Below are 18,769 nucleotides of genomic sequence, written 5' to 3' on the forward strand. Positions count from 1 at the left end.
GAAACACACCAACACACACATTCACCAGTTGGAATATCCAGAGCTTCCACTGAACAGGATTGCTTCTGTCATGGGAAGACTGGTATCCCCTCATCAGGGCACACACACACTCGTACACAACACGCCATAATGGTTCACTGGGCAACCTGATAAGAATGTGTGTGAATTTCTTAGTGCATGCGTGTGTGTGTGTGCTGAGAAGTCTCTGATGGCAAGGATTAGGGACTCTTGACTCTTGACAGTCTCTCTGCAAAGTACCAATCAGCATAAACATGCTCTTCTCTCTCTCTCTCTCTCACACACACACACACACAAAACATGGACTTATGCTTCAGATTTTACTTTAATGCTTTGTTTAAAACATCTTTATGAGAGATATTGAAGTACCTAGTATTTTTGATATAATAATGTTTATGCTTTTCTATATCTGCCATTCATTTATGTAGAAACATGAATGAATTCAAGCCAGACATTTTTCACACTTAAGGTATGTGCAAGCAGTCAGGGTTTTGTGTTGGATCTCATAAAACAGGCAAGCTGAATGGCTAAATGTAAACGTTGACCATTTGTACATTTAAGATACAAATGGTCATAGAATATGACTTCTATTGGGAAAACTTAAACACACACCCAACATTTATCAAGTGGCAAAAAAGCTCTGTAGTATATATATATATATATATATATATATATATATATATATATATATATATAAGTATATATATAAACTTGTGCAGTTTAAGAGAGTGCACTTGCATAGGTTTAAGAAAGGTTTGAAAAGAATAAATGGAAGGAACATTAAGATCTGAGAGGAAGAAGACAAGATGTATGTTAGAGGAAGGGAAAGGCAGCACTTAACCCCTGGTTAGTGGGGTTAGGTCCCTGTGGGAGTGGGGGAAGAAGGTCTGTTCACACACACACACACACACACACACACACACACACACACACACACACACACGCGCGCACACACACGCACACACACACACTCCCACATGTACAGTAATACACAAAATACGCTATGGTTGCGTCTACAAATATAAAAATTCACTTTCACGCTCACTGTGTATCAAAATGCAGACACTTTCATAGGTTTGAAATCTTAAGGGGCACATTTGGACCTGAAAAAAATTCTGACTCCAAACATCCCTCTCCCACCTCCTCACCCCCATTCGTTTTCACACACAGGAATATGCAATCATGCAAACAGATGGGTATCGGGATTTGGAAAAAGCCTAAAAAACTCTTGAGCTTGTAACAACTCTCTCAAATTCTTTCAAGTTCCAATAAAAATGACAAAAGAAAATTACAGTGGGGAACATTTGGGTAAGTTATGTTATTACACAATGAAACTGACAAAAGATAGAAGAGGCACAGGGATAGAAAAATAAGCTACAAAAAAATTTACCAGACAGAAAAACATATATATCTATATACAGACAGCAAAAAGAGGAGCAAGTGAGTGCAACTCAGAGACAGAGCATCAATTATTTAGGAAAGGTAACGTGAAGCTTCCTTGGATCAGGCAAACTGCTGGCTCTTCCCCAGAGAAAAGAGAGAATGAATTAGGGTGAATTTATTAGAGACTTTGCGTGTGCATCTGTGTGTGTGCGCGTGTGTGTGTGTGCGTGTGTGTGTGTGTGTGTGTGCAAGTACCGATACTGTCCAGGCAGCCACCTTGGTTTCTGAAGCTGTGCGGCTGCATTGCCAGAGACCCACACACATGCACACACTCACAAACACTCATCCTGAGAATCCCAAGCCTGTTTCCAGGTTCATTAATAAAACAGCAGCTCTTTATATGTGCTCTTCCCCTCGCTGTCTTGCCTTTCATCCTCTGTTTGTTCACACACACTATGGGATTTTATTGTGTGTGCGCGCGTGTGTGTGTAAACTCCAACTGGGATTTAGGCATTGCCCGACTGTTTGTTCATCAGTCAGACAATAGTTGACCCTGCTGTGGTACATAACAAAATCTGATCCCTCTTTTATCATGGGTAAAAGGAAGCACCGTTCAATCCCAGCTTTATACGGTTTCTGTTGCTAAATTGCTCCAGTTGATTCTGACTTTTGTTGCTGACGTCAGAAAACGATACATTAGTAGATTTATTTTTATTCAAGTAGGAATAATTTTTCTGGAGATTAAACGGAACTACTTCAATCACTGCTCAAATTTGGGATTTGAAATGCTACTAATAATCTCAGATATTGTTATTGTTGTTTGACTACAGATTGTAAAAGTAACACCTTGTGATAAGATTGATACTTTTTGGTCCTTTATTAGTGTTCAGAGATAATAAAACATGTTTTTTTTTGTCTGATCACAACTGGAATGTGCATTCTGGGATATAAAATACTTTTTGAATCCACTGAATTTTTAATACTTAACCTTCCGCTTTGGTGAATTACTTTAGTAAAAAATGTCTCAGCAAAACTACATGGTCTTTTTGTTGCTGAAAACACTATTGCAGGCATAAAACAACCAACAATATAGTTGAGCCTGAGTTACGACAAGACTTGCAGAATTTGTAAAGACATAAATGTGCATTACACATTGTGTCAGAATTAATCTTAAATTGACCACTTCTAGTTTTTAAACAAACGCTTTTACCTTATATAGAGTTTTTCAGGTTGTCAGTTCAAGATTTTTGCCTCCCCAAAATATTACAAAGCATGTCGTACTTTATTTGGTATTGGTAATAAGTTTGAATTTTTGGGATCATGTGAATGCTTGTTTGCAGCTAAAATGCTTGCTGATCCTTTTGGCTCCAGAAACAGAAAAACCAGGTAACCCACTGAGACAAAGGTCTCTTTAACAAGGGTGATCTAGCCAAGAGGGCAGCAGCACACACACTTTACTTGTGAATGGCTCTATTCATAAACAGTACTCTTAAAAAAAGTTGTGTAGTTATGGACATTAAAAAAGATTAAGTGGGTTGATAGGTGCCATTTATTTTCACTGTAATATCTTGAAGATAGCAGCACTGTTTTGTAGAACAAATTTAAAGTTTTCAATGAGACAAGTTCAGACATTTTTTATTCAATTAGTAGACTAATCCAAGCCTAGTTCTGTCCAAACACGAGGATATCACTAGAGCATGAAGTATAGATCAGGTAGTTACTTTGAGAAATCCACAAAGAAAGGCCAAGTAGAGTCTTATAGACTGATGTCAACCAAAGAGTTTACTTTCTTATACTTAGAGAGCGCAACTTACAAAATCTTACAGCTAGAAAATTGCAAATCTGGTCTTTCATCAATACCACACTACCACATAATTGACATAAGTATTCAGCAAATGGGGTATCTCATGCTACACTATGCAAACACCTTGTTTGCACCTGTGAAGTTTCACTCACTCACCTCTGCATGCCGAACTGTTGAACTGAGCACATTCTGACTTATTCTCTGATTGATTCACCTAATAATTATTTGCCCAATTAGAGGCACTCACAGACCATTAAACCATTAAAATGCTTGATGGAAAATTGGTGATAAAGTGAAGTGCAAAAGTATGCCCCCTGTTCTGATGCAATTGAAAAATGAATGTCACGCCTTAAGTCTAAATACACAATCAATATTCAAAGTGGCTGTGCATTCAAAACAACCCACATACTTCTAAGAGTCACATTTTTTTTGACATGCCAACATACAGGATGAGATAGAAAACTGTATGACAGTAGTCTTAAGATTAATCGCTGATGAGGATGTGTTGGATTGGGTGTCAATCAATAAAGAAAATACATAAATCTAAGTTGGGAGAACATAATAGGAAATAAAACATAATCAATAAAACCTAACTAATGCAATCTTTCATTAATAATCTTGTCATATTTCCCCCCCAGGATCCTCTTCAAGCCATACTGTTGATCTCTCTCTCGTCTGTTTCTACTAAACTTTTGTCTTCCCCATTAATCTCATTCTCTTATTCTCCAACTGGAAAAACTAATTTCTTTTTTCTCTGTCTGTTTATCAACCCTGCCTCTGTGTTATGTCTGAATATAATTGTATTTGAAGTATCAGCTGAATATCAAATATACAACTAAGTAATGTAAGTCTCATGTAAGCTTGTGCAAGCTGTGTGTGTGTGTGCCTGTGCTTTTTTGGTTAGTGTGAATTCATAATTATCTTAAGTCTGTGAATGCAGATGGCTCAGTCAGCGGTTCTGTCTCCAACTCGGCAGCTGTATCTTTTTTTGCACCTCTGTGACGTGTCTGCGTGCAAAGGTGTGTGTGCGCGCGCGTGTGTGCATGTGCATGTGATATCTGGAATAGGGATCTAAACAGTTTTCCAAATTAGAGAAGGGAGACGTCAGAATGCTATTGTAAGAGATCCACTTCCTGTCTGATAAGCAAAAATCTCCCTTTCTTCCATCAGACCTCGCTCCCTCTCCCTTTCTCACACACACACACACACACACACGTGCACACACGCATACACACACACGGAAATGGAGAATTCCTGACAAGCAAAATTTGCTTTGTATTTCTTTACACTCTGTTCTTTCCATCGTTTTGCCTTCACCTCCCATCATTCTCTTTTTTCTCTCCTTTTTTCTAATAAGCACAGGTTTACTGCTGAATGTGGGCAGAGCAGATGAAGTGGGAGGTGAAGACAAAAAAAAAAGAAAAAGAAAGAGGTTCATGCAAAACTGGAGGTACAAGAGAAAGAAAACTGGGATGATTTAATACCTTTATCAGTTCTTATAAGTGTTCACAAAAACACACTTTATCTCATTATATGTGCAAATGACTTGTTGACTTCTGCTTTTAAACTTTGCTTAAAACCTCTCCTCTCCCATGTTTTTATTCTGGTTGACCTGTTTTGACATGTTATTTATCATAATTATTAAAATATATCAGTATGTCAACCATCCAACTATTTCCCATATTTCCTGAGAGAAAACTAGATATTACAATTTAATGGTATTAAGTCACAAAATTGATGGATAAAACCAGTTACATTAATTGAATCAAGAGGTTTTTCCATAATTTTGCCACATTGAATTGACATGTATTGTTGACATTTATTATAATATTGAGCTAATGTCTTCTTTTTGAATCATAGGTAACTAAATCTCTTCCTTCCTCCTAAAACACTTCTTCCAAAACAGAAATGTCTATTTTAAGTGATTTTAATTTTAAGCTAACTCCTGTGAAAAATGAAGCAAAAGAGCTGTGCAGGTGCTACAAGGCAAGGTGTTACTTTGGCACTGGTTTGAAATAGTTTAATAAACCAGCTTCCTCTTAGATAAAAAATTTCTCGGACATGAGAGTGTTTTTGATTCTAACGTCAACAGAAATCATGTTGAATTAAAAATATTAAAGGCGCATTATTTCACAGTACTAGAACTAAAACCGTAATTCTAAATGAAACGATGATTTGCAAAGCCTCACACTGAGTCAGCCAGAGGTTGCATGGAGACTCTGAAAATTAATCTAATCATGAACAACCGGTAATCAGCAACTTTAAGGCTGAAAAGCAAACAGAAAAGAAAAAAAAGTTGTAGATTCAGCTCTAATAATAAACAGCAACAGCAATAAAATAATGGATTTGTTATAGTGAATGTGTGTAATTATGCAGTAAAATAAATGCTGGACACTTAGAGTCATAACTCAGAGCCTGTAGACTCAGGTGAACACGAAAGAAAAATGAGGTAAAATCCAGCATATTCATTAATCAGAGCTTTATGAGGATGGTTATAAGATATGGCTGACTAAATGTGAAGCTGCTGTATGTTTATACATCTCTGTGTGGACGCGCACATTAAGAAGGGTGAGTGGGTGGCATGTATTTGCCTGTGGGTCACAGTAGGCCCATCTGCTATAGACCAAACCAAATCAAACACACTGTGAAGGAAACCTGACTTCCTCTCTTACCCTTTCTTACAAACACACACATCCACTATAGTTATTCATATACAAAGGTTTCTGTGTGTGTCATTTCTCAAGCACCCGTAATGTTCTGCTGTTTCCAGTAGGTACAGTGGAACAGTCATGTTATGTTGTGGTGAACAGGAGAAAGGAAGAAAAAGGTAAAAGTTTAATGGTAAGAACTTGAAAACCAGTAATGAAAATGAGAATGAAAAACAAGGTGGTGAGGGAACAGGAGGACAGGAAAACTCTGTGGTGTCGCCAGAGGCATGTTTGTGTGGAAACTTGTTTTTAGGATAGATTTAGTCAGGATTTAATAATAAATTTACCAGCAAACAAAAGAGAAACTGACCACGAAACGTAGTCATATAACCACGACTAAACTAAATGTAAATTCTCAAAGGAGATAGAAACTACACAACATTTAATTATTCTCTTCCAAGAAATAAATTTAAGTCTTTGCACTCTCTCTCAAGCGCTGCTAATTTCTCAGTTAAACTGTTGGGTCACTATTTCCAACAACAGGCTGCCAAGAAAGAAAAATAGAAAATGATTCTTTCACATATTTTTGCAACTACTAACCATCTTTCATGCACTAACAAAAATAAATCTTTCCTATTTTCTGTAAACTTCAAGAGGGGAATTGAAGATGTTTTCAGTCTCTACGTCCTACATCCTGAAATAAGAACTGAAATGAATATGCATAAAGCAAAGCGCTACGTGCAGGTGACATGGTTGACTTGTGTTTCTGCAGCAAAACACGGCGCCAGACAGATGTTTTCTCCGTATCTTCTCTTTAGGAAGACAACAATGAGAAATCTCAGGGTAATCTCAGGAGAACCCTTCTTTCACTCAGTAAATGAAAAAGCAACACACTAATGATGCTAAAACACATGCAAGGAAGCAGACTGGAATGGAAGCTCGGATGTAAGCAGCGTATGCAGAAACACACACAATCCACCTCATAGAGTCAGCTTCTTTTTACATGGCACATTTAAGTGAAAATTCCTACTTTTTCCTAGTTTTGATGTAACTTTGCTCCCGATTGATGGTGGAGATAAATTCTACACACCAATGTAAAAATGACAGATTTTTGTGACAAAAATCAAGACCACAATATATGATTTCAAAACATTTAATATGTTTGAAGCCATTGCAAAACCATTGATAAACCTTGGATATTAGCTTTTTTTTTTTTTTTTTTTAAACAGACACAGCATTCTGATTCCCAGCTGTAACATTTATTTTTGGTCCCATCTGAACACAGCAGCTTATTTCATATCTTTTTCTTACACAGGACTTCTTTAAACAATGGCCTTGGTCTTGTCAGACATTACAATAAAGTTTCCCCTTTTACTTTCATGCAAAAAATACAAACTTAGGATGCAGTTGAAAACAAATATTTGCATCAAAGAGCATAACAGCCGGCATGTAAATTCCATTTATATTTGATTTTGTGTTAAAAAATCAAATATTGTCCGTTGTCCGTAAGAAAATAATAATATAAATATGTATATGTAAATAGTTGGTCCAAGCTGCATGTAATTAAAACATTACTTTTTGACTTCCAAAGCTGCTAAACATACTCACCATGTATTGGCTTTGAACTTTTTTGGTGTTTGACCTGGATAAAATTATTTATACTCTTTCTCTCCATGGTTGCCGAAAACATTATAATCAACAGGAAAAAAGGCCTAAAGATGCAAACGTAAAGTAGCGACCAGTTAAAAGCACATGAAGGAAATACAAAAATAAAGCTGCATTTTTGGAAATGGTTAAAAGGGAGCAAAAGAAACAAAAAAATAAATAAAATAAATAAAAATAACAGGAGACGGTACAGAGGGGATTTAGAGAGGGAAGGATACGGAGGTAGGGGTGAAGGAAGACGAGGTTAGGTGAGACAGGGTCAGACGGTTGGAGGAAGCTAATGTCTTTATTTCCTGGAGAGGTGGGACCTTGCATTTACCCCTGAGGTCATTGGTCACAGACAGGGTCACTGGGAGTGCTGTGAGTAGGGTATCTCAATACAGGGGGAGGTGTGGAAATATCTATATAAGAAAGAAAAAAAGTGGAGTGAACAAGAGACAGAGTGAAGACAGAATAAGAGGAAAAGAAAGAAAAGGAAGCCCTAGTTTGAGCCAAGAGTGGAATGTGCAAAGGTGGAAAGGTTGAGAGGGTGAGAAGGTAAGAATACTCAAGGGAGAGAGGAAAGGGGGGCTACACAACCACACATGAAATAATTGTTGAGTGTAGAGAGTGTGTGTGGAGTAGTTCCTGTCACATACAGTAATATACTGGAGCTGACTGTAAGTGCACTTCTATCTGCATATCGTGTCTCAGACTGTCACTGTAGGCTTGTGCCAATGCATGAACGTGTTTTTCTTTGTCTCCAGAGACACGAGTTTACAGAGAAGCTGACAGATAAAAACAAACTGAGAGGCTGTACCACTCTTTCTCTAGAGAGTTGTTAGCGGTTATCGTCTTTACAAACAGCCTTCAATTGACGTAGATTATATTTGTCAAAAATAAAGTCTTTAAGCTTTATTTATTCCAACTTCTAACTTCATTACAAACTATTATAGGGTTACAATCTGATACACACTGACAAAAGATTAAACATGTCCTCATTGTTCCTCAAGAGTGTTGTTAGTACATTTGCTTCAATTTAATAATATGCTCCACACTCGTTAACAATAATAAAGGCAACATACATCCAACATAATTCCATTTCAAACTCTGCAGGTAATTTGGTCTTTAGCATTTCTCACAGTCAAACATTTAATCACTATTGTGTGTGTTTCCAAGTTTCACAACGCTTACATTCGCTGACAATGGATAGTGCAACAGCTCTATTTCAGGCTACCACCAGTGTTATGAAGTCAATTAAGATTATTTAATTAAGCAGAACCACAGGTTAGGACCAACAGAGAGAAAGCATGGAATTGCAGAACATAAAAACATGAAAGACAAGCGACAAATGAAGGCCTGGGATATTCAGTACTGAAAGAACAGAAGCAAAACTGTTTTTTGGTGACTGAAACGAAGTGTGGATAATAAACCCGATTGAGAAAATGAATTTGAAATATGAACAGCAGAACGGTAACACGGTTCAAATGCCTCACCCTTCAGAAAAATAGTCCCAAACTGAGAACGAGTACCATCTGCTGCACCGCATCAAGTTCCCACTAAAAATGCCACTTTAACATATATATATATATTTTTTAAGCTATTATTGACTTTAGTCAGCTGCAAGACATGTGACTATTTAAGTAAGGAAATTTAATTCTTTTTACACTGCTTTCGTTGTGTATATTGAGAGACCCCATTTGTCATTTTAAACATTGGACAGACTGGTTTTGGTCATCTTGAAGCATAATGATTATTTGTAAGTGCATTCATTATATATTTTTTTAATTTACATAGAACATTCACAGGAAAGAAGAATGCCAATGACAGGACTCCTTTTGTCCTGTTGTTGGCAAAAGGACAGGTTTTAAACATTTTACCTATTTTTGCTGGCGTTAGTGCAAACATCTTAATCTTATAAGTAACCAATTACAATCATCATCAGATTTTTTTTCTCCACACATTCATTCCTAATCCAAGAGGGATTGTACTTAAGTAACTGAATGACTCAGTAATTTGTCCTGGCTGCCAGATGACACACGATATTTGAATTCAGGTGTAAATTTCCCTCCTCTTGTTCTTTTGGTCCACTGAATAGTGACTCAGCAGCACCAAATACAGCTCTGATATGAGTTTCTCTTTAAAGCCCTATTTCAGTCTCATTCAAGGGTTATTCTTGGTTCTGCTCTGAGTATTGGACATCTGTTTGACAGAATGTGAGTCAGTCAGCTATAAATATGAATGGCCTTTCTGCTCGGCCAACCACGTGGATTAGCAACTCTTCCAGCTTTTCCACTACACTCAAAACAAATGCTCGCTCTCTCTCTCTCTCTCTCTCTTTTTTTTTCTCCCTCTCTCTCCTGGTTCAACTAAAACATGCATATGCATACTCACTGGATGAAAGGTGCTGGGCTGACAATAGCCACACGCACACAAAAGTTAAAAAAAAAAAATCATAATTGTATGTTTTCTTGATGTTACACTTCAGTAACAGCCTCCTGCCCACACTTTTAAGAGCCATCATTACTACTAATATAGCAAAAAGGTTTATAATGAACCCCCACCAACTCACAGGTCAGTATTCATGGATTTACGTATTCCTATTCAGGTTTTTCTGTGCAATGTAGCTCCAAATTATTAATGGAAAATTTGCTTATTTGCACGCTTCTTCATGGAGCCCATTGTAATATTTAAAGGAAAATGCAGTTTGGGAAGCTGAAATAAACCACAATGCTACTTGACACTTAACTGGCTCTCGGATTGGTTCCAATCCAACCGCTTTTAGATTGCAGTTTCTGAAGCAGTCAATCTAAAAGCACAAGTAATTTTCCTTGTGGCTGATTGGCTGTAACCCCAAAAGCAGAGATAAGGAAAACTGTAGATATTAACTGTACTGTAGTGCCAAGGTGATTTCCACAGCACATATTCCAGCATATTGAGATATTAAGGGAGTTATTAGGGTTTTTAAAGGAATCTCAAGTATTGACAGCAGGTAACTACCAGGTGTGTTCCATTTATCTCTAACTGACTGTGTCAGAGAATTCATGAAATTAAGGTTTCAACTGCATAATCAGCTGTAACTAGATTGTATATTATTTTTCACATTAAATTAACCTATTCAGTAGTCTACAGATCTCAGTTTTAGGACTTAAAGTTTTTGAGAGCAGAATTTTGAAATAATGGTTCCAAAAGGGTCTAGGCTCTGTTCAGTGATGTCATTTTCTTAAGTGTGACTGATTTTGTTTCCTACCAAGTCAAAAGTAAAGAGAAAACTTCAACAAAAGAAAAATGAAACATCAGAGACTTTTGGGGATTAGCTTAGAGGAACCTGTGACATTTACAAAGCCCTGGATGCTGTATTATATATATATATATATATATATATATATATATATATATATATATATATATATATATATATATATATATATATATAAACACATTATGGTACTGAAAAAGAGGATAAAGGTGAAACTCTCTACTGAAAGGCTGGGATTCTCTTAGCCAGGATGTGTTTAATATCAATAATGGTGCAAAACTCTGTCCACCTTTGCACTTCTGTTTATATTGCATTAAACAACAATATTCATGAACTTGTTTCTTTCACATCTGAAATACAGAAAATGGAGGAAATTGTGTTATTGACCTACATAGATAATTGTAGTTAGCATTAAAACAGTTCCCAATAGTTTTTCGACTTTCAAAATGAAAATGACCACCCCGAGTGTGACATCATTCTCAGATCTCAGCCTTCTGCGACCTAGCAAACAAAAACCACGACCGAAAGGAAACGTAATAAAACTGAAGTTTCTGTGAGACATTGCTCAGCTGGAAAGCATCACTGACGGCTCTTTCACAAAACTAATTTAAGTTTTATGAAAAATTATAATTGTACAGTTTGAACATAAAAAACTATTGTTTTTCTATTAGTTTTAAAGTCAGGCAGTCAAGAAAAAAACAAAACAAACAAAATAAAGCTCCTAAAACGACAAACATATCTTGCACCATTCCTACTAAAGAGAACAGTTGTGAGTGTTCATGGGTAAAGAAGAAAAAAGTCATCCTTGTGGAGTGATGCCATTTTATCCAAATGTCAAATCAAAACACAGAGAAGGCGTGTAAATATAAAATATCTTTCAGAACATCTGAGCTATATGTTAGAATGACTCCATATAAAACATCCCCATTGTGATGTTCCATTAAATGCTGCAAGTGCATAGTAATCCATGTGATTGGCCAGGATGATCTAGTTTCAACAAAATAACTAAGGCTGGCACATGGTACTCTTTAGGAAAAAGTCACAAATGACCATCAGTGCCTTGAATTACTGCTCACACACGGCTACACGCCACCAGTTATTATGCTTTGAGTGACAGAGACATTTACAAGGAAGTCTGATTAAACTAAGCCACTCAAGTGTTCTCATCCCTGGTTGGCACACATCAATATATTTATAATCACTGGTGTTAATAATAGCAACCAAGAGGGAACTATACACCCAGAAGACAGGTGACAAATAGATGCTTGGGTTAATAATAGCAGGAGATGGAAAAACTACTGTCCAAACTGTATATGGATCAAGAAGCAGAGGTGAAATAAGGGTTGAGAAGGTCATAAAAAAAAAATGTATGCGCTGCTCACACCCTCCCACTATGCTACGGCTCCTTCCCCACAACAGAGCCTGTTGTGAATGTGCAAGCTAGTTCGCATGGCCACTGATGACGGCAAATAAAAAGTTTTCCTTTAATAGAAATTTGTTTCTCTTCCATTAGCAGAGCTGAAGTTCATACACGAGTGTGATTGACAGTGTTAAGACCTTCGTCGTGGTGTAGTTTTACAGATGGCAGTAGGACCACAGGATTTTTTTCAGATTATGTGTCTCATATTACACCGTCAAGTAAAAGTTTTAACATGCAAAAAAAAAAAAAATTAAAGTTACATAGTGCAGCTTTTAGATTCACCACTAGCTTATGGAGAGATTGCAAAAGATGAAAAATATTTTTGTTTTGCTAAGTCCAGAAAATCGTACAAAGGAATCCCATAGGAGTATACTGGTATTTAAATGAAAGACAGACATGAACTGGGAAAAACAGTGTTGAAAATGTGGACATTTCTTTCAAAATTGAAAGAATGGAAATAGAAACAGTCTTCCCAAAAAGCAATGTTACTATAAACAAGGGGTTTACATTTTCATTATGTGGCCATTTTTTTTAAAGTGTCAGAATTAAGTATTTTTCAGGCATAAATCAAACATAAGAAATTTGCCCTCTGTCTCTTTAAGAAGCTCCTACTCCTTCCGACGTAATAACTGCCATTTAACTCTTTAAGAGCTGCAAAACCTTAAAATGTTCCTCTCAAACTTTGATTAGCTGATAGATTCCTTGTATCAAACCATAAATGGTAGAAGGTAATATGGGCCAGCTGTAATGTAGAAGTAAAACTTCCATAAAAACTGACCTTTCATTAGAAATCTTTGCATTATTTGGCTCTAAATCAGGGGTCCCCAAGCTATGGCCCGCGGGCCGGATCCGGCCCGCCACGTCATTTGGTCCGGCCCCCTGAACAATGCCGGATCCGGCCCGCCTCCTCATACCAGAGAGCATTCAGTGTTTTTTTTCATATATTGTATTTTCCGGTTTATATGTGGATTTTTCTTCAACCACCAGGGGGGCTCTTGAGCAGATGTGAAACTAACTTTCCCTCAATGGAATATATACTCGTCAGTCCCAGTCATCGTTTCACTCACGGTTTTTTCCATTTGCATTCTGGGTAAAAATCTATCTAAAAGCGCGAATGTGTCGTCGCCCCCCCTCACCCCCTCCCGTCGACAAGAGTTTTCTAAGGTTTCTTTCTCCAAAAACTAAGACCGGCCCCCGACCAGAGAAAGGAACAGCTATGTGGCCCTCGCAGGAAAAAGTTTGGTGACCCCTGCTCTAAATAAAACAAGGCTTTGATAGAATTATGCTAAAGTCCCCCTAAATTAAAATTCCCCAGTTTTATTAAGAAATGAAAAAAAGAATATTATGAGACACAAGAAAATGTCTATTTTCACAAATGCAATGACTCACACCGGGTGATGTCCTATCTTTAGTAATTCTGTGAATACAGTGCTAAGGGGCAAAATATGCTGTCCTCCTGCTAATGAAGCTTTCAGCCCTGCACAACAACCACACAATGACAGCTGGCAGGGGAGGGGCAGGAACTACATGCCATGAAATAAGAGCGGGTAAAAATTGATTAGCAATTTTCATTTGCGCTAAGCTAAACAAAAGGAGCCTGCTTGCCCTACTCTGCATATCATCATGGGGTGGAGGAGGAGGAGGACGGTGGGCAGAGCCGGTGGGGTTGGGCTGGGATGGGAACTGATCTTTCAGTGCTCAAGGCACCCATTGTTTAGTTATAGAAGACGTGGGTGTGTGTTGGGGGAAGGCTTTGGGACAAAAGAAGACTATGTGCAGACAAGAGAACTGGGGATGAAGAAAGAACCAGGGCAAAGTGGAACGATGTTGAGAGGCTTAGGTAAAGACAGTTGGAAAGGAGTATGAGGAAGTGAAGAAGGTGCGTACTTTGGACTGAGGTTGACAAGAAATGCTGGGGGAAAAAAGAGGGCTCAAAGAACGGAAAGCTTGAACAGCAGGACAGAAAGAAATAGAGGCCTGGGATTGATGGGAAGAAGTAATGGAAATAGGGAGGGGATATTTGGCAAGTCGGAGGGGATAAAGAGGTTGAATGTTGCCCAGGACTTCATGACTAATTCTGGAAATTGAAACCGGACCTGGATGGAGCCATCATGCACTTTGAACAACAAAAGCAAAGTGTCAGGAAGAAAAAAAAATGACACCCTCTCATCACTTTCCAAGTTATTAAAACCATTGGATATATTGAATATAAAAGCTCCAACAATGGAGAAATTTGCCAACCCCAGGGAAAGAAAATGGAAAACGTATGCAGCACTGTGGCCAAGCCATGTTGTTGTATGGGCAGTTTTCTTGAGGGTTTTTTTTGGCATGACCAGGAAGCTTGGCGGCTTATTGACAGAGGCACTAAAATGCATTTCACACACAAACACCCACCCATCAGACAAGGAGGCGCACACACAGCTTTAAATGCAAAACAGTGAAAAAATAGCAGCTGGTAGGAGAATGAGAAAAAAAAAACATCAACAACTTTTAACCAAAACACTGTACACAACTCTAAATTTAATTTTCTGCAAGATTAAGCACAGTAATGACTAGCTTTATAAAAACCCATAACTAATGGCTTCCAATGAGCCAATCTATAGGCATCGATCTGTTCAGTATCTCATAGACTCACAGTTTACAGCAAATAAATGAAGGAATAAAGAGGAAAAAGAGAAGGAAAAAGCAGAATAAGTACACCTTTAAACTGAAAAAGAAGACAAAAGAGTAGGATCTGATATCGAGAAAGGAAAATAAAATCTAAGACAAACTGAAGTGATAAAGGAATTTACAAGCAAAATAACAGGGTGAATAGAAAGTGATTTTAAGTTTCACATAACTAGGTTTTAAACACAATAGATTATTTTTGCTCCATTATATGTTGGTTACCTCAGTTGTTTCTCGCTCTTCACTTCTGACATTCTGTTTTTTTTTTTCATTTTCATTTGTAGTTTAGTTGATAAGAACAGATACCTGGAAAGTGTTTCAAAACAATCAGATGTAATGTTTGTAGCTAAAACTAATTTGAAATAACCATCTTTGGAAGGACCTTTAATAATGAAAAGTTTTAAAGAAAAAGGTAAGATTACCAGAAAATACAAATTTAACTTTAATGTTCAATAATTACTACCCCGGTACAAACAGTTTTTATTTCAGTCCATTCTTTGTCAGATCCTCCTTTTTTATGCCATAAAGTTATTTCCTAATGTTTAAAGGCAGTTTTTTAATCATCACACAGGTGCTACGGTCAGCCTATTGGGACATTTTCAGCAATATTTCTCACACACTTAAGAAATGTAAGTATGAGTAATAAAAAAGATTGGACCTTTATTTTTTAATTGTACTTTTTTGGGTTAATTTTTACAAAGTAACTGAGTTTTCAGAGGTAAAGGAGTCATTGAGGTTTGAGCTTAAATATAATCGATTATATTTTAACTGAGATTTTAGATTTTAGCTCTTAAAATTTGAGCAAAAATCTCAGTTTAGAAGCTTGTTAAATCAATCCCACTCACAATAATTGTCTTGTCCCTAATGGGGTCAGGAGGGTTGCTGGTGTCTATCTCCAGCTAACGTTTGGGCGAGAGGAGGGGTCACCCTGGACAGGTCGCCCACTCATATATTGAGTTTTTGCATATATATATATATATATATATATATATATATATATATATATATATATATATATATATATAGAGGCAAATAACCCCTCTGGTCTTCTTCTTGGTTAATCCTGCACTTAACAGCTTTTTTGTGGCTCATTGACTAAGAACTAAAGGTGGCAGCAAATGAGAATGAGGGGGACAAACTGAAATAAAACAATCCGCTGCTGAAAATGCACAGCGTCTTAAATCCAGAGAGGGCTGCTTCCATTAATCCCTGCGGATTAAACTTCTAAACAGTTCTATTCAAGCCAATTAATTCATGCATATATCCGTCTTCGGCTCTTTTCATGTCATTTAATATGATGGAGGGCAAACTCCTGGGAAATGGAGGGTGGGTCGGGGGGTGGATGTGCGTCAACATTAATGCACGCAATGCTGCACCACATAGCCACACACCTTGAAGCATGTACACACATTTTCACACATATCTACATGCTACAATGCCATGAATTCATGCAATTTGTAAGAGAATGGACGGTGGGAGTGTTAGGACTGAAAGGAGCCTCCAAAAGTTGACTGACATATTCTGACAGCTGAATACTAATCATGAGATCAACCTCAGGCTAAATCTACAGGATCTCACAGGGGCCTCTGGCTGAGAGAAGCATAAAAAGGATTAACAGTGAATACAGAAACCTTCTACAGAGCAGACAACCACCAGCTCAACAATTTACAATCTCAAGATGAAGACGAAAAAAAAACAAAAACCCAAACAGGTTGAATTTCACCACAAAGAAATGCCAGACCTGAAGTGAACTGATCGAAAAGAGAGTGGTGGAAAAAAAGAATATTAAAGGAATAAATGTGGTAAAATACTTTTTTAAATGACTTTGGTTTTTAAGCCACCACCACTAAAGAAGAAGACCAAAAGGCTACAACAGTAACGATATGTAAATCCTTAATAACATAAAAAGACTGTCTGCAACAGTTGCAGAATAATTCATTTCCTTTTTAAAATATTGTTGCTCATGATTTGGTGACTCAGTGACATCGTTTAGGTCTAAAGAGTGCAGCTGTGAAGCATCTGAAAAGGCCTCAAGTCTGCAGTTACACATCTATGTCAAAGTCAAGTCAAGTTGATTTGTACAGCCAATTTAAAGGGCTTCACATGACAAAAACAAAACAAAAAATAAATACATAGCTGTGGCAAGATAAAGAGAAAAAGCAACTATAAACAAAAGGGTTTTAAGCCTTGATTATAAATAAATCAGTGTTTCAGCATTTTAGTAGTTTTCTGGATCTTTGCTCCAGATTTGTGGTGCATAAAAACATAATTTTGCTTCTTCATGTTTGGTTCTGATTCTGGGAATGCAGAGCAGACTTGAACCAGAAAAACCGAGTGGTCTGGAAGCTTTTAATATTTTTTTGGTTCAAAGCTAACAAAAGTATTTTGAAGTGTGTTCTCTGAGCTACATGGAGTCAGTGTAAGTAGTGTGTTTTTCTTTGTGCGGTTTGCATCTGTGTGAATCTAAGCCGTCTGCCAGGTGGAAGCTGCTGCAGAGTCTTAGTAGAAACCCAAATCACCTGGAAAGGTGACCAGATTACCTGAAGTTCAAATCAGGTCTGGTCTAAATTACAACTGCCATGTAAGTCAATCTGATTTTCTATTAAAAAAAATAGAACTATCAAAAATGGCAAGTGTACAGTAAAAGATAATTCAAAATATTTCAAAATGTATTTATTAAAGGTAACTGGCATGTGTACAAGAGGAACCAAAACATTGATACAAGGTTGACAACTAATACTTCACTGTTTTAGGACACAAAGTAGCAGCCATGATTTCTCTACATGTCCCGCAAAACTGTTCCACACATTTCCATAGATGAGCTCGTTGTCCAGTGGTTGCACCACTAGACTGTATTATTTTAATAACTCTTTGATCAGTTAAGAACCTGCACAGTCAGTGGCTACACAATTAGCATCTTGGAACATTGTATGATACAAAACTGAGCTAATAAGTTTTTTTGGGACTGACTGAATGGTTGCATGTTAAAATTGTAGCTACAATATGCAGAAAAGCTGTTTTAAACAGTGCACTCCCTTAAAGAAGCTTATGCTGCACCAGTGCATTAACCTAATAATAGAATTTAATTTACTTCTCATGAAAGATATTAAATTTGCCTAGCATATTTTATATATGTTGCTAATTAAAGATGTAGCCAGTTTTTGCTGAAACAGAGCTCAACTTGCAGGGTAGCTTTACTCTTTTCCATATATGTCAACCAAATGCTTATTAATCATGTGGTGGAAACTGCAGTCCTATTCTCTATTCACTTTACAATTTTATAAATATTATTTCTTAAAATTGGCCTTGCAGTCTTTGGTTAACCATGCAAACTGACAGATACACAATATCTGTGAGTAAAAAGATACAGTTCCTGGTACCGACCCTGATCTCACAATTGTTTGGTAATTTTCTCTAAGAAGTGCTGGTAGCACTACTCCTCTTACCTGATATTCTTGTTGTCGGGTGTCTGCTGCAAGCTGTCCTCACTCCTGAGATGCTGGAATCAAAGAAAGAAGAGACACGTGCTGTAGCTAAAGCAGTTTTCTCACGTGAAGCCACGTAGCAAAGAGTCTTAAAACTTTACATCTTTGTCGCTTCACGTCTTCAGCTGTGTGTCTTATCGCCATATTCCTTATTTCCGAGTCTTTTCAGAGGCGCCATGACTTCTGTCACTGTGATCAGACATCAGTTCGTCCCTCTGACCCAACTCGTGCACTAACCAGTGACATGCTTTAATTATTGAACGGCTGACCTCAATCGGTTGGCTAGAGCAGACTAAAACATATTGCACCATTCAGAAATGCATTACTACTATACACAAACGCGTGCAATTAACCACAATAGTAACTTGCAACTTTAATTTGTGCTAGTCATTTAATATGTTGTTCCTGGAGATAGTTTCTAAAGTCTAAGTATTTAAAAAT

At 37.2% G+C, this 18,769-nt stretch overlaps 1 protein-coding gene across 1 annotated transcript in view; it reads right to left on the bottom strand.

Moving 5' to 3' along the window:
- The window catches only part of esrrga (estrogen-related receptor gamma a), a 133,472-nt gene extending 115,092 nt beyond the window's left edge, over nucleotides 1-18,380 (bottom strand). Inside the window, exon 1 of the mRNA XM_088004378.1 lies at nucleotides 18,290-18,380. The gene's annotated coding sequence lies outside the window, so the exon portion shown is untranslated. The remainder of the gene's footprint in view (nucleotides 1-18,289) is intronic.
- Nucleotides 18,381-18,769: the final 389 nt, after the last annotated feature.

Source organism: Poecilia mexicana, unplaced genomic scaffold, assembly GCF_051168715.1.
Source record: "Poecilia mexicana isolate PSO_F unplaced genomic scaffold, ASM5116871v1 scaffold_3, whole genome shotgun sequence".
In the NCBI taxonomy this organism is placed as follows: domain Eukaryota; kingdom Metazoa; phylum Chordata; class Actinopteri; order Cyprinodontiformes; family Poeciliidae; genus Poecilia; species Poecilia mexicana.